This window comes from Monodelphis domestica, chromosome 6 (genome assembly GCF_027887165.1).
Source record: "Monodelphis domestica isolate mMonDom1 chromosome 6, mMonDom1.pri, whole genome shotgun sequence".
NCBI classification, from domain to species: Eukaryota; Metazoa; Chordata; class Mammalia; order Didelphimorphia; family Didelphidae; genus Monodelphis; species Monodelphis domestica.
In genome coordinates this window covers 76,434,626-76,450,075 of record NC_077232.1, presented here as the reverse complement: position 1 = coordinate 76,450,075, position 15,450 = coordinate 76,434,626, and the positions used below count along the sequence as shown (strand labels likewise).

Sequence of the window (15,450 nt, the reverse complement as noted above, 5' to 3'; positions counted from 1 at the left end):
CCTTACCTATCTTTTATTTTATTTTATTTTTTAAAAACCCTTACCTTCCATCTTGGAGTCAAGATAGGCAATGGGGGTTAAGTTACTTGCCCAGGGTCACACAGCTGGGAAGTGTCTGAGGCCAGATTTGAACCCAGGACCTCCCATCTCTAGGCCTCGCTCTCAAGCCACTGAGCTCCCCAGCTGCCCCCTTACCTATCTTTTATTAACAAAATTTCTCTCCCTCTTTATCCTTTATAAGACATATTGATGCATATATCGAATTTAGCTTCATTGTGGACTTTGTGCAAATACTTATAAGTACTTCAATATGAGATGACTAAAAGTAAAGGCACCCTATCAAATTATTTTTATTGTTTCCTTTATATGGGTCATCAAAATCTAGCTTAGCAACTTTTTAAATTTTCTTCTCCAAGGAGAACCTCTGATCTATTCATTTAGTTGTAACTAGTTTAAGTTTTCTGTATTCTTTTTTAGGGAAAAATGTTAATTTTGATGTTACTGTGTTCAATGTTTCTTCTGGTCCTGCTCACTTCACTTTGTATCCATTCATATAAGTCTTTCCAGGTTTGTTTGTTTTTTAATTGTCCTGTTCATCATTTCTCACGGCACAATAGTATTTCATTACCACAATAGTATTTCTATACCACAACTTGTTCATCCATCCTCCCAATTGATGGACATCTCTGAGTTAAGTCTTATATATCAGTTTTCCCATCAGTTTTCTTGTATAATAGACTTCTCATATCAGATTCCTTAAATAATATAAAACTGCATTTTTATAGTCTCCTAGGATCATCATGTTAGCAGTGACTATAGAGTTCATCAGTTAAGTCTTACTTGCAGCATACATCCCATTTAGGGCTCTAGAAAAAGTCATTCAGCATAGGAAAGACCTTTACAGACTAAAGAACTCATTAAGTCATGAGACAGGGTTTTCCTCTTTAAGGCAGCTCTAGTTTTTTAAAAGTTTTTCCTTATATTAAAACAGAATCTTCTTCCTTGGGATTTTTTCATCAGTTATTATTTTGCCTTATAAAATATCAGTCCTTCAGATACTTAAAAAACAGCTATCATTGGGGCAGCTGGGTATCTCAGTGGATTGAGAGCCAGTCCTAGAGATGGGAGGTCCTAGTTTCAAATCTTCTCACTTCCCAGTTGTGTGACCCTGGGCAAATCATTTAGCCCCCATTAACGGCCTAGCTCTTACCACTCTTCTGCCTTGGAACCAATATACAGTATTGATTCCAAGACAGAAGGTAAGGGTTTAAAAAAAACAAACAGCTATCATGTTGCTCCATATCCCCATACCACTCTTTCAAGCTAAGTAACCCCACTTCCTTCAACTGATGCATTTATTATAACAATTTCCAGGCTCTCTACAGTCATATTTGCTATCCTTATAATGGGAATTTGTGAGTGCCCATTAAAATAGTGGTATCCAGTCAACCACAAGGGACATATACCACATGGGAATTAGCTACGATGGACTACAAGAAGTAGGATTATGTTGCCTCCTACCTTGTTCTGAACAGTAGGCAAATATTAATAGAAACTAAAATCATGTAACATTAAAAAAATTTTGGACTACCATGTTGTACTGGTCTTTTTCACAAGAAACCTATATTGCTACATCTTTTTCATCCTGTACTTGTATAAATGATTTATTTTTATCACTTTTACATTATAGTCATTTTTGAATAGATTTCCTCTTCATGCTGTTATAAACTACCACTCTCATAACAAAAAGAATTAAACAAAAACAAACCAACACTTTGACCATCTCCAACAATATGTGCATCATTTCGTCCCCAAAGTTTCCTACTTCTCAGTTGAGAAAAGGGAGATATGACTTATTATCTATTCTTCAGACCATTGTTGATTTTTAAATTGCTCAGTAAGGTTGAATTACTCTTAGTGATCATTTCACACATTTTATATTAGTCAGTATTATATTATTCTCTTGGTTCTCTTTATATTACTTTGAGTCAAATCGTGTTCTTCCATGTTTATTTAAATTCTTTGTATGGCAGATAATGTTTCATTTCTAAGTGTAGAACTCTGCATTTTTCCCTATGAAATTTCACCTTGTTAGATTCAGCTCATTGTGATATTTTGGGGTCTGGATTCTACTCTCCAGCCTATTAGCTATGTATTCTACCTCTAAAGGGATAGAGACTACACTTGTCATTTCTTTCTATACATAATTCGTAGATAAGGGAACCCTCTCAACCAATATATTCGTACCTTCTGAGCAATGCATAGCCTTAGAGAATGACTTGGAGCCCTCAGATGCTAAGAGACTTGCCCAGAGTGATATAACAAGTATAGATCAAGATTAAAGACTAGACTTCCTGGCTTTCAACTTTCTGCCCACTGCTTTATACTACTGCTTCTTCTCCATGGCTCTGGGATCCACAGACTAATCAACATGTCATTTGTATCTTCAGTAACATCTCTGATATTTTAAAAAGTTCAACAGTATAGGGCCAAGGACAAATGCCTGCGACATACAATTTGAGATTTCCCTCAAAGTTAACATTAATAATTTAATATTGCTGTGTTCTAAGCATTTGAATGATTTTGAATCCATTTATAACTATACTAATTATCCATCCCAGAATTCCATCTTGTCTGATAAAATTTTATCAAATGCTTCCCTAAAATTCAAGTATAGCTATCAGGCTCACCAATCCCTAGTGTGAAGAATCCACTTTCTCTTCTTAGTAAAAATTGGAACATTTGTTTGTCTCTGGTCCAATAATATATTTCCTGTTATCCATAAATCTTCAAAGTTCTTATCAACATTAACTCAGGAATCATATATGCAAAATATTCTAGAACTCTGGATTGAAATTGCTCCAGGCCTAATTGATTTGAATTCATTTAAGAGTACCTTCTTATAATCTCCTCATTTACTTTACACTTTTATTCTGTGGTAATAATTATTCTATCTATGAAATAATATCACTTGATTTTTAAAAATTCCTTCCCCCCTTGTGTCTTAATCTTAATATTTCTTCTCCATCTCTCATATAGTACAAATAAGATAGTCACTGTGGTAAGTGACAAGGGGCACACAAAATCACCTAAAGCCAGTGCCCTCTTCAGTGCCCTTTGAGTTTCAAATGGGAGGCTGGGGAAGTGGGTCATATTTGGTTACATGATTTTCCTTGCTTACCTTTCCTGAGATGCTAAATTGGATTACCTTAGGCAAAGTTAGGAGTACAATAATATATAGAAATGGAAGCTTTTAGTTTTTAAATGTTAAGCCTACATATCCATGTAGAATTGCCACTTGACATCTATGTTTCTATACTGCTGTGTTAATTGGGGATGTATGAGGGCAAGAGAATTTTGTTATTTGGACATGGGGATTGCAAGCATGTTTTGGTAAGCAAATGTTTCTTTTTAGCTAAACACAATAATGTTGAAAGTTTTCCTTTTTTGGGAATTGATTATATAAATCACACTAAGCAATTGCTAAGCTTATATTTGCTCTAGTGATACAGATTTTATATGTGACATATATGTGTGCATACATGTATGTACATACATGTATATGTATATGTACTTGAAGAGTGTTTTATTCCAGATACATGCAAAATTCAATAAGATTTTATTTTTTCTTATTTTGAAATTTATTTTTCCCTTGTCCATTTGCAAATGAAACTTTAAAATCTGTAGTTTTATACTTTTGTCTTTAATGTTGCTCTGCTAGCCTAAAGCTGTTTTTAGTGTCTTTATTGCAAGTAGACAGATGGTGATATTTGGTTTCCTGTCAGTTTTAATGAATATAGATAGAAGCGATAAGAACATTTGCTTCATTTAGCAAACTTCCTTTTCTAGCTTTTAATTAATGAAGTACTCACTGATGTGCTACCGCTTTTGAAGATAGTATAGTTAAATCTTAAATTAACTCTCCATTTCAGAATGCTGGAAGAGGTGAAGAGTAAATTGTATGGCTTATTACTGTTTTTGAAACTTACTTACATAGGTTTACTAGAAGTTATCAAATATGTCAGAAACATCATAACATTTCTGAAACTTAAAAGGCTTTAGAGCCTCTTCATTGCTAATAATAAATTTTATTGATACTAAATTGTACCAAACCTTGTCCTTTTTTTATGTAGAATCGAAGCTAATGGAGGAAATGGTCTCTCTCTTTCCCTAATCTGACTACATCTGAATATTGTTTTCAGTTCTGAACATTCATTTAGAATTAGAACATTTAGAGATGATAATTACAGACTGTTGTATGTCCAGTGATGGATAAATTTATACCAGGAGTACAAAAATGTTAGCCATTAAAAAACAATTGTCATCATGAATTATATTAACAAAAACATGTTTATAGATGCCAAATTTTAAATAATATATAATTTATTTGTGTTAAAATTGCTAAAAATCATTGCTCAAAAGAGCTTTTTTTTGCTATTTCCTTCAAAAAAAAAGATTTATCTAGAACCAATAGTTAGTTTTATTTATAATGGAAAAACACTGAAAAATTTCCCACTTAAATCATGGATTGTCGGAAGATAGTCAATGCACTGTTGATTCACAAAATTGAAATGAGCAATAAAATGTGAAAAATTATTTAAGAGAGCAAATGCAATCAAAACAAAGGTGAAATTATCTCTTTTTGCAAATAAAATATTTACTTAGAAAACTCTAGTGAATTAACAAAAAATTGAGAACAATTAACTGCTTCAGGAATGTAGCAGTATACAAAATAAATCAATAAAAATCATCAGTCTTTTTGTGTATTATTAATTTTAAAAACTCAGCAAAAGATGTGGAAAGATCAATTCTATTTAAGCAATAACAAAATATATTTAGTATCTGGGAATTAAATTACTAGGACAAATGCTGTACTTGTATTAATATTATTACAAAAAAAATATTGTAGAAATCAAGGAATACTTAAATATTGTGAAAGTATTTGAATTAGACATCATATAAAAAACTTAACACCTACCATCTGTGTGAATTTGACAAAAATTTATATTAAGAGCCATTACTTGATAGATTAACTATCTGAAAAGTTATTCAAGGTCACTAATTACCAGAGAAATTAAAATTTTAAAAATTGGAGGGGGGGGGCATAATCTCTCCACAGTCTTCTTTAGGAAAGACGAGAAATGCAGTCCTGGAGAAAATGGTGAGAGACAACTTGTGAATTAGTATACTTTCAGGGAAATTATTTGAAGCTGTGAAAGAAAAGTCTTGAAATTATTCATATTCTTTGACCTATAGATTATAGTACTAGTATTATATCCTAAGGAGGTCAACTAGAGCAATCATAGACCTATTTGTTTAAAACATATTCATAACGAAACTGGTTTTCCAACACCATTGCTAGAGAAAATGTGTCAACTTTTTGTGTTAATTTTTAAAGTTTATATTTCCACTAAATGCACTCAAAAACTTACTAATGCCATGGTTCACAAACTGTGTACCACAGTACAGAATGCCACAGGGAGCTTGCAGGGGTGCCTCAGGATATTTTAAATTTTAGAGGGAAACAATGATTTTGGCAGCTGTTGGACAACATGCTAAGACCTAGCTTGAGATAGCTCATAGTTTCAACATTAAGTTGCACAATAATCCTTTCAGTGATATTCTTGAATGTTACTTGTTTTTGTTTACTTGTACTTTCATCAACTCTAATAACTTCTTGAACTTTCTTATTTACAATATTAGATCTTTGTAGAGTTGAGTTTTTAGCAGTTATTGTGATAAAACCTATGTACCACAAGAAAATTATTGTGGGACAGGAAATGAGTCAGTACACAATATAATTCCAAGGTACAAGAAGTTATACAGTGCCCAGTAGGCAATATATGTCCTATTAATAAGTGTTTATTTAAGAATGAAATAAGACATATTTTCTTTAAAATTTTGGGCAATATTTTTTCAAAGATTACTAAGTTGTTAGGACATACATGCTTATTAATAAGATGTTTGACTATTAATCAATGGAACTGTTAGATTTTTCTTTTGGCCTAGGCATGCATTACTAAGACACTAAGGGCACTGCACCGAAACAGTTTGGAAACCCATGACCTAATGCAGGCTAAGTTGAAAGACCAAATCTCTCTCTTTTTAAAAATATGTCACTTTTTGCCCACTCTTCAGAATCACCAATGTGATTATTTGGTAATACTGTTTTTGTATATAATCTCAGAAGAAACTCCCCATACAGTGTAGGAGTGTTAACATAAAGTTCTTTTAATACTTCCTTTCATGCTTCAGAAGGCAAGAGCTAAATGTCTTCATTTTAAGAGGAAAAGGACATACATACTCATAGCTGCCTCAAATAGCGTTTGCAATTCTTTGTGTGAAATTTTTTAGAGAATACAGAAAAAATAAGCAGATTGGAGATATTTTGTTCATACACAGAGATCCATTTGTAGCTAGAATCCAGTATTATTTTTGTATAAAGAATTTTTTGCTGCTGCCTCCCAGCAGTCATTCCCTTGTGTCACTCAGCTTTCTTTCTCCTGTTCTATTTTCCTCAAGTTCCTCCTTTAGTCCAGCTTAACTATTGCCAGAGCCAAAATAATCATAACACCCAGCTACTGTATAAAGAAACCAAGGAAGTTTGTTAATCAAGAGAAAAGAAGTGAAGTGGTTTTGTGCCAGGCTCTCCAAGTGATTAGCTCACCCTTCAAGCTGCAATCCTTTGACCCAGTTGCTTTTTCCAACCTATCTTCATCCCAGTCTGTTTAAAGGAAAAGGTGGTGAACATTTCAGGAGCCCTTTTAAAAACAGCCATTTACTGGTATACCCCATTTTATTGAATCTTCCCTTGTCATAAAGAAAAACAATTTACAAAGAAAGCCCAACCAACAAAGCATTTCTAATAATGTACCATTCTCTTTTCTTATTGTCATTATCAACAATAATAATATTAGGAAAAGCTGCTATTAATAATGATGATTTCTTATTTTAGATGCATTAATAACTGATGTTTCTCTAGTTCTTGAAGATTTGCAAAGTGTACATATTTCATTTGATCTTTACAACAACCCTGTGAGGAAGGTAGTAGAGGTGTTATTATATCCATCTTACAAATGAGGAAATTGAGACTTGGTGTCAGCAAATTACAGTGTTGAAATCTGAGTTCAAATCCATTTATCTCCTGACTCTTAAGTCCAGTGCTGTTTTAGATTACTCTGTGCTGTCTCCATCAATATTTAAACATGAAAGACCCCCTTTTATTTCTGGACAATGCCAATAAGTCCAGGATTTTGAGTTTAGCAAATTTCAGAAATAGTTGTTTATTTGTTTTCCCTTTCTCGAACTCCAGTGGACATAGGTGACGACTTATTTTATCTAACATTTTCACTGAATGAACATATTCATTGAAAATATGAATGGTAAGGGTAGGAACTAGGTAGATAATTTAGAACTCAAATTCTTTCTAAGCGAGTCTTTAAAAAATTTTACACACAATTAGGAAATATTTAACAAAATAAATTAAAATAAGTTTTTTAAAATGTGTAGTATCAACTATGAGAAGGATTTAAAAAAAAATTATACATCTCCATATCATCTCCATATCAGAAGTTAACATGCTACAAGGGGAAGAAGAGCTAGGAATGACATATACAGATCCAAATAAGATAAATGTGTAATAGATGCAAAGGAGAGAACCAAATTAAGTTTGCTAGGAAAGTTTAAGAAGGGAGAAAAAAATCTGAGGAAGGTAAATGGAGAAAGCTTCACAAAAGATGTGATGCATGGGCTAAGTCCTAAAGAAACAGAAAGATACTAAAAGATGGAAATGAGAAAGATATTTCAGTCATGGCAGACGGCATATTTCAGGGGGAAATGAATCATCCAGTTTGGCTTTAACAAGGAAGGGAAGTCTATCTGTTATCCTATATGACCAATTTTAGAGTATTGTAGATAGAATTCTAGATTTGGATATGATTTGGACTAGATGTCATTCAGATTCCTTCCAACTATGAATTTATGCCTAAATTTGGAATCAGGACAGAAACAAGTTTAAACCCAGTCTCCATTAGTTGTATAACTATGAAAAAGTCATTTCTTGTCTCTAAGCCTTAGTTTCCTCACTTATGGGAGATAGATACCTTAATAGCACCTGTAGAACCTTCCTGACAAGTTTATTGTGAAGATTAAATGAAATGGGTACGAAGCATTTTGCAGACCTTCCAAGAACTAAAGAAACATCAGGTATTCTCATTAATGCATCTAAAATAAGAAAATTATTATTAAGAACATATTTTGCTAACATCTTTTATTATTGTTAATAATAAGGAAAAAAATCAAATGATGCATTATTAGACATGCTTTGTTAGGTGATTTTCTAAAATTTTTCTTTATTATAAGCAAAGATCAAGGGAAAGGGACATCTGAATATATTTTTTAAAGTGTCAACAATTTTTTAAGTTGAAAAAGTCAGATGAATTCAATATCCTCCATAAAGTATACTCTGATGAACCTCAGAACAAGATGGGATAAAGAGGGAGGAGCTTGATGCTCTGCAACATTCTATTAAGCCTAAGAGAAAAATCCATTTGGGGCTAAGTCAGTCAGAGACCTTAGCTCATTAACCAGGAATTACCTAACATGGATGGAGACTGAGGTTCTTTGAGATTCTGTAACCGCAAAAATATGGTTTCAAGCGCTCAAGGAAACCACCATCAGAGGCAAGTCAAAATATGAATAGGGGAAAATCAGTGGGGGGAAAAAAGACTGAAATTACCAAAGTTCAAGAGAACAAGAAAACTCAAAAGACCTTGAACACAAGCAGACAAATCAACATAAAAACATTAACAACAGAAGGAAATATGGTCTTCAGATCTAGTAAACAAATTCAGGCATCCATGAATAAATGCTAAAAAATAAAGGAAAATAACCCAGCACTTTATGAAACAGTGCATTGTGAAGGGACATGACCCACAACATACTGTTTGTTCCCACGTTGTTCAAAAGAGAAATGATAATTATGAGAGCAGAATGTATTGCTATTGCTTGCTTGACAAAAATAACCAAGAGTAGAAAAATTGAATCTGTGATATCGTCTCACCAAAGAAATGAGAGTACAATAGATTGGGAATGGAAATATAAAGAAGTGAAGGATAATTTAGAAGAAGAGAAGCAAAAAACAGTGAAAAGATATTTACTATGAAAGCCTAACATATTCATCTTTAAGATAGGATACCTAAAGACAATCTAAGAATCCTGGATCTCCCAGAATAGGATAGGATAAAAAACTTTAATACCATAATGAAGGAAATAGTAGAAGAGAACTGCCTAAAACTTTTGGACATAGAAAAAGTATCCCTTGTAAGAAAAAAATGAAAACCTGAATTTGGCCTTGGCCTTAAGTAGAGAAGATGAGACATGCAAAAGTTGTGGGAGGGGTAGAATGGTTAGGACTTTACATTGGGCTGGATGTAGATGTGGACAGGGGAAAAAGAATAAAAAGGGGCTCCAAGGATTTGCTACTGGGTGATCAAGAAGATGATTATGACCTCTAGAGAATTGGGAATGTTTAGAAGGAAGGGTAATGAGTTCATCAGCTTGACCATACTGAACTCATTATGTGCCTCTCCAAATTTGACTTTCTCCAAATTTTCCCATTTCTTTTTTCATTTTTATATTTAGAAAATATTTTGGCAGTCTGTAAAGTGTCCTTTCATACTACTCTGAGTTTTCTTGCCAATAATTGCACCTACTCCTGATTTTCTGCATATAATTTTCTTGGACTAGCAAACCAGATAACCAAGCTTCAGTTCAAACTCAGCAGCCATTTAAGTATCTACTCTACTTTAGAGTCTTATGTCTTGTACTGATGATGCCAAGATAAATATGCAACCCGGACCTATACTCAAAGCTTTTACAGTCTAAAGGTGGGGAGAATAGGGCAAGGGTAGAATTTGTCACATATACAAAAAACTATAATATTAGGGTATATGATAAATGCAAAGGAGAGGTTTAACTTCTGATCCTGACTCAGACACTTGGATGTGTGAACCTAAACAAGTCATTATCCTCTCCTGAATCTCACATTCCTCATCTATACTTACCTCCCAGGGTTATTGTGAGGATCAAATGAGATAATTAAGAACTTAACTTTTGCCTGGCTCATAGAAAGCTCTATATAAATGTTAGCTATTATTATTATTGTTGTTGTTGATGTTGTAGATAGCATATATAAATTACTTTGGGAACCTTGAAGCACTATATAAATGCTATTGTTATTAGGGGAGTTATTTTGTAGATTTTTGATAATGAGATTGAGTATTTCTTCAGTAGCATTGACTTCCTGTGATTTGAAATGATATCTTGGCTGGCCCCATCAAGACCCATGTGTTCAACATGACTTGGGGTATTATAACAGCCTGGCTGTGTAATCTGTCACAAAGACACCATCAATGTGATTAGCTGCCTTGGAGTGATTAAAAATAAAAACCCTAAAATATTAACTACCCAAAAATACTTCTTTCAGTTTCATAGTATCTTTCATCTTACTACAATCCCATTTTCCACCAGACACACACACACACACACACACACACACACACACACACACACACACACACACTCGCACTAACACAGATAGAGAAACTGCCCTAGAATCTATGAGTATTCTGTATGATAATCTGTCTATATAGTTCTTTCTAATTGATATCTTATCTCATGTCATGTTGTGTCATATCATCTTTCACTTTCTTGACCTAGAAACTGTTTAGCAATCTACTTTGGTTTAGCAGATTAAATCACTTTCACCCAGGAGAAGGACTTAGCCTTCTGGAGAAGTTTGCCTTTTGTGGAGTTGCTTTTTTGGTACCTTAAAGCTGCTGTCTCTCCAGGATGGCATTTTCTCTGTTATGAGAATTTAAACTCAGATTAATGGCTCCATGAAAGCATTCCTTGATAAAAACTACTGTGGCATTCTTAGGAAGCTCAGCAAAAAGTTTAAATGAGATATTTTCATATAACCCCTTATAAATGAATTTCCCAAGCTATTTATCACATATTTCCTTAAAATTTCTCAAACATCTCATTATGTCTTCAATTATTTATTTTATCCTAAAATTTAATCAAATGGAATATTAGATACATTAATATTTTGGAGCTGGAAGAGATATTTGAAATTATTTGCCCTAAGCCTTCTCATTTAACAGGTGAGAAAACTGTAGTTCAAAGAGATTAAGTAAAAATAAAAGTAAAGATCCCCAATACTAGTCACCCTTATTTAACACTGATTTGATTCAAATAGTTTGTTAAATTATCTCTGAATTGATTTATTCTCAAGATAGTTCTCCACATGCACTTAGAACAGTACTGGGCAGTTGTCAAAGTATTTAAATAATTAACTATGTTATTGACAAATGCTGACCTTTAGAGACCCTTCTTCAACCTTGAAAGTTCCTCAGTAATAATATCTATAGCTTATAGGCTCCTTACACCTAGAATTTTATTGGGAGTATCAAAATCTGACTTATTTTGCTTCTTACAAAGATTTCCCCCTGCAGGCACTTAAGATAACAAGGAAGTATAAGATCATAAGATCATAGATTTAGGGTTTGAAAGGACTCTATAAACTTTCTAGTCCAAACTCAAATTTTATATATTAAGAACTAAGACCAAGAGAAGTTAAATGTCTGTGCCCAAAAGGTAGAGCCAAGATGGTAGAGTAAAGAAGCGATCATCTGAATTCTCCCTAATTCCTCTCCAAAGAACTCTAAAATAATATCTCAAATAGAATTCTGGAGCCACAGAACAACCAAAAGCCTGGGTAAGGTAATTTTCTAACCTAAGACAATTTAGGAGATTGGCAGGTCTATCTAATGGGGTGGTAGTTGGCCTCAAACCCAGCACAACTCAGACGACAAGCCATGCTGTTAGGATGATTACATTAGAGGCAGAAGCAGTTTCAGGAGCTCTCAGCCCACAGATAAGAAATGAGAATGATTGAGGAGATGGAGGAGTGTTGAACAACTGATCAGTAAGGGATTTTAGGGGACCCTTTTCTGGAACTAGGTTCAGGACCCTGTTGTATTGCCCATGTGCAGTTCTGGGTCTCAGCCTCCAGGTCAAAAGACACTTAAGCCCACAGCACTTAAGACCACAGAAGATCAGCAGCTCAGGTTGTGGTTCCAGGGCAGAGTGGAGTGTTTGGGGTCACTCAAGTTAGAGTAGGGCCTCTGGTGTAAATTCAAAGACAGATGAGAATACTAACAATTATGGTTGCAGGAGAGTAGGGAACCTGGTCATAGTCCCAAGGTTAGGAGCACTGCTAACATTTGGGACTACAGACAAACAAGGTCCCGACTGGGTAGAGACTAGAACATAGGCCAAGAAAGCAGTGACTGCACCTCTCCTTAGATCAGTGATGGCAAACCTATGGCATAGGTGCCAAAGATGCACATAGAGTGCTCTCTGTGGATATGCCCCCCACACGAGTTCATTACTAGAAAGGCAGATGGAGCTGCCCCCCTCCTCCTTTCCACCATGCCTGATGACATTTTTTCACATCACCTACCCCTCTGTCCAGCAGCCTAATGGGCGTGCTACTTCCCTCCCTTATATGGGGTAAGGGGAAGTAGGGCCAGGGTGTGTCTGGCACTTGGTGTTGGGGAAGAGCATGGCATGCAGTCTCTGGAGGAGGGCCCAACACTTGGTCTGGCTGATGGGGTAGGGGTGGGGCCTAGCATTCCTGTCGTTAAAAGGTTTGCCATCACTGCCTTAGATCATGGAAACCTTGGAAACTCCAAAAATCTACCTTGGAAGCTCCAAGAATCCACAGAGTCCCAGAGCTAGCTCTGAAAACAGCAATAAGCAAGGCTTCAAGCTTGGAAGAGTTCCCCCTCCACCCTGGGAGCAAAGCCAAACTTTAATAAAAGTTAAAAGTCAAGAACTAGACCTGAAAAGCAAGAAAACAACAACAAAAATAACCCTGAATATAACAATTTACTATGGTGACAGGAAAGATTAAGAAACAAACCCAGAAGAAGACAACCATGTCAAAGCAGCTATAAGCATGACCTCAAAGAAAAATGTGAATTCGTTACAGACCCAAAAAACATTCCTAAAAGAGCTCAAAAAGGATTTTTAAAATTAAATAATTAAAATCTGGCCACAGATACTTCCTAGATATCTGACTTTGGGCAAGTCACTTAACTTCAATTGACTAGGTCTTACTGTTCCTCTCCTTGGAACTGATACTTAGTATTGATTAGATAGATGATAAGGGTTTTTTTTTTTAATCAAATAAGAGAGGTAAAAGAAAAGCAAAAAAAGTATGAAAAGAGAGTCAATAGGTAGGTAAAAGGCACAAAAAAATACAACAAAAACAATGCCTTAAAAAATAAAATTGGTCAAATGGAAGAAAAGATACAAAAGCTCACTAAAAAAGTAATTAATTAAAAATTAAAATTGGGCAAGTGGAAGCTAATGAACCCACAAGATACCAAACAAGTTCAAAAGAATGAAAAAATAGAAGAAAATGTGAACTATCTCATGAGGCAAAACAACTTACCTGAAAAATAGATTAAGGCAAGATCATTTAAGAATTTTTAGACAAACTAAAAGCCACCATCAAAAAAAAAAAAAAGAGCCTGGATATCATGTTTCAAGAAATTATCAAGGAAAACTGCCCCGATATCCTAGAACTAATGAGTAAAATAAAAACTGAAAGAGTCCGCTGATCATCTCCTTAACGAGACTCCAAAATAAAATCTTCTAGGAGTATTATAGCTAAATTTCAGAGCTCCCAGGCCAAGGAAAAAATACTGTGAGAGACAGAAAAAAATTATTCAAATATCATAGATATCAGACAATATTTAGTAGCTACCACTTTACAGAATCAGGGAGCTTGGAATATGATATTTTGGAAGGAAAGGGAGGTAGGATTACAACCAAGAATAACCTTTCCAGCAAAACTGAATTCAATTCTTAAGAGGAAAGATGAATACTTAATGAAATAGAAGTTTTTCAAGCATTCCTGCTGAAAAGAGCAGAGCGAAGTAGAAAAATCTTACTTTCAGGGGGCAGCTGGGTAGCTCAGTGGATTGAGAGCCAGGCCTAGAGATGGGAGGTCCTAGGTTCAAATCTGGCCTCAGCCACTTCCTAGCTGTGTGACCCTGGGCAAGTCACTTGACCCCCATTGTCTAGCCCTTACCACTCTTCTGCCTTGGAGCCAATACACAGTATTGACTCCAAGATGGAAGGTAAGGGTTTAAAAAAAAAAATCTTACTTTCAAATACAACACTCAAGATAAATGTAAACTTGAAAGAGAAATCATAAAAGACTTAATAAAGTCAAACTGTTTACATTCCTAAATTGGAAGATGATACATGTAATTCCTGAAAACTTTATCACTGTTAGGGCACTTAGAAGAAATATATAGAGTGTGCACAGATGTGAGATGACTATAATAGAATGATTTAAAAAAAATTAAGGAGTGGGAAAAGGACAGTAGGAGAAAGAGGAAGTGATAGGAAGAATGGAGAAAGTCATCTCACATCAAAAAACTGTGACAGAAAGAGCTTTTACAATGGAGGAGAAAATAGAGGGGATGATGGGCAATACTTCTTACTCTCATCAGAATTGGCTCAAAGAGGGAATCAATATACACACCCAGTTGGGTAGAGAAATCTAACTCTTCAGGAAAGTAGAAGGGAAAAGGAATAGAAGGAGAATGGGGCTAATGGAAGCGAGGGCAAATCAAGGGAGGTAGTTGTCAGAAGGAAAAAACTTTTGAGGGGAAGGGTAAAAATCAAGAGAAAGAAAGAAATAAGAAAACATATGATGGTAGTAAATATTCAGTTACTAATCATAACTGAATGTGAACAGGATGAACTCACCCATAAAATGGAAGCAAATAGCAGAATGGTTCAAAACCAGAATCCAATGCTATATTATTTATAAGAAACATGTTTAAAACAGAGACATAATAAGGTGCTAGAGTAGTATTTGTTATGCTTCAACTGAGATAAATGTCTTTGGCCAAGGTCATACACATGTAGTGTCGAAAGTGAGATTTGAACCCAGATCCCCTGACTTTAAATATAGCACATTTCCTCTCCACTGTGCCTAATGACATTTTTTCACATCTCCTACCCCCTCTGTCCAGCAGCATAATGGGAGTGTTTCTCCCTCCCCTGTGTGGGGTAAGGGGGGAGGGGCAGGGCTTGCCTGGTATTTGGTGGGGTTAAGGGGGAACAGCACTCAGTTTGGGAGTTGGGATGGGGGAAGGGTCTGGCACTCAGTCTATAAAAGGTTTGCCATCACTGGCTTAGGTTATCTGAATTTCTTTTCCCCTTCTCTTTTCTAGGCAATGCCACCCCTGGGGTCAGGATTTCCCACAGATTCCTTCTGATGATGAGGCAAAGCACTCTCACTACTTTCCATTCATTTTTCTATCTCCCTTCAAGCCTCCCCAGCTCTCAGCTCTCCCTTGAACT

At 35.0% G+C, this 15,450-nt stretch overlaps 1 protein-coding gene across 7 annotated transcripts in view; it reads left to right on the top strand.

Moving 5' to 3' along the window:
* CTBP1 (C-terminal binding protein 1) overlaps positions 1 to 15,450 on the top strand; it is a 558,787-nt gene that overhangs the window by 295,306 nt on the left and 248,031 nt on the right. The gene's annotated exons all lie outside the window — the stretch shown is intronic.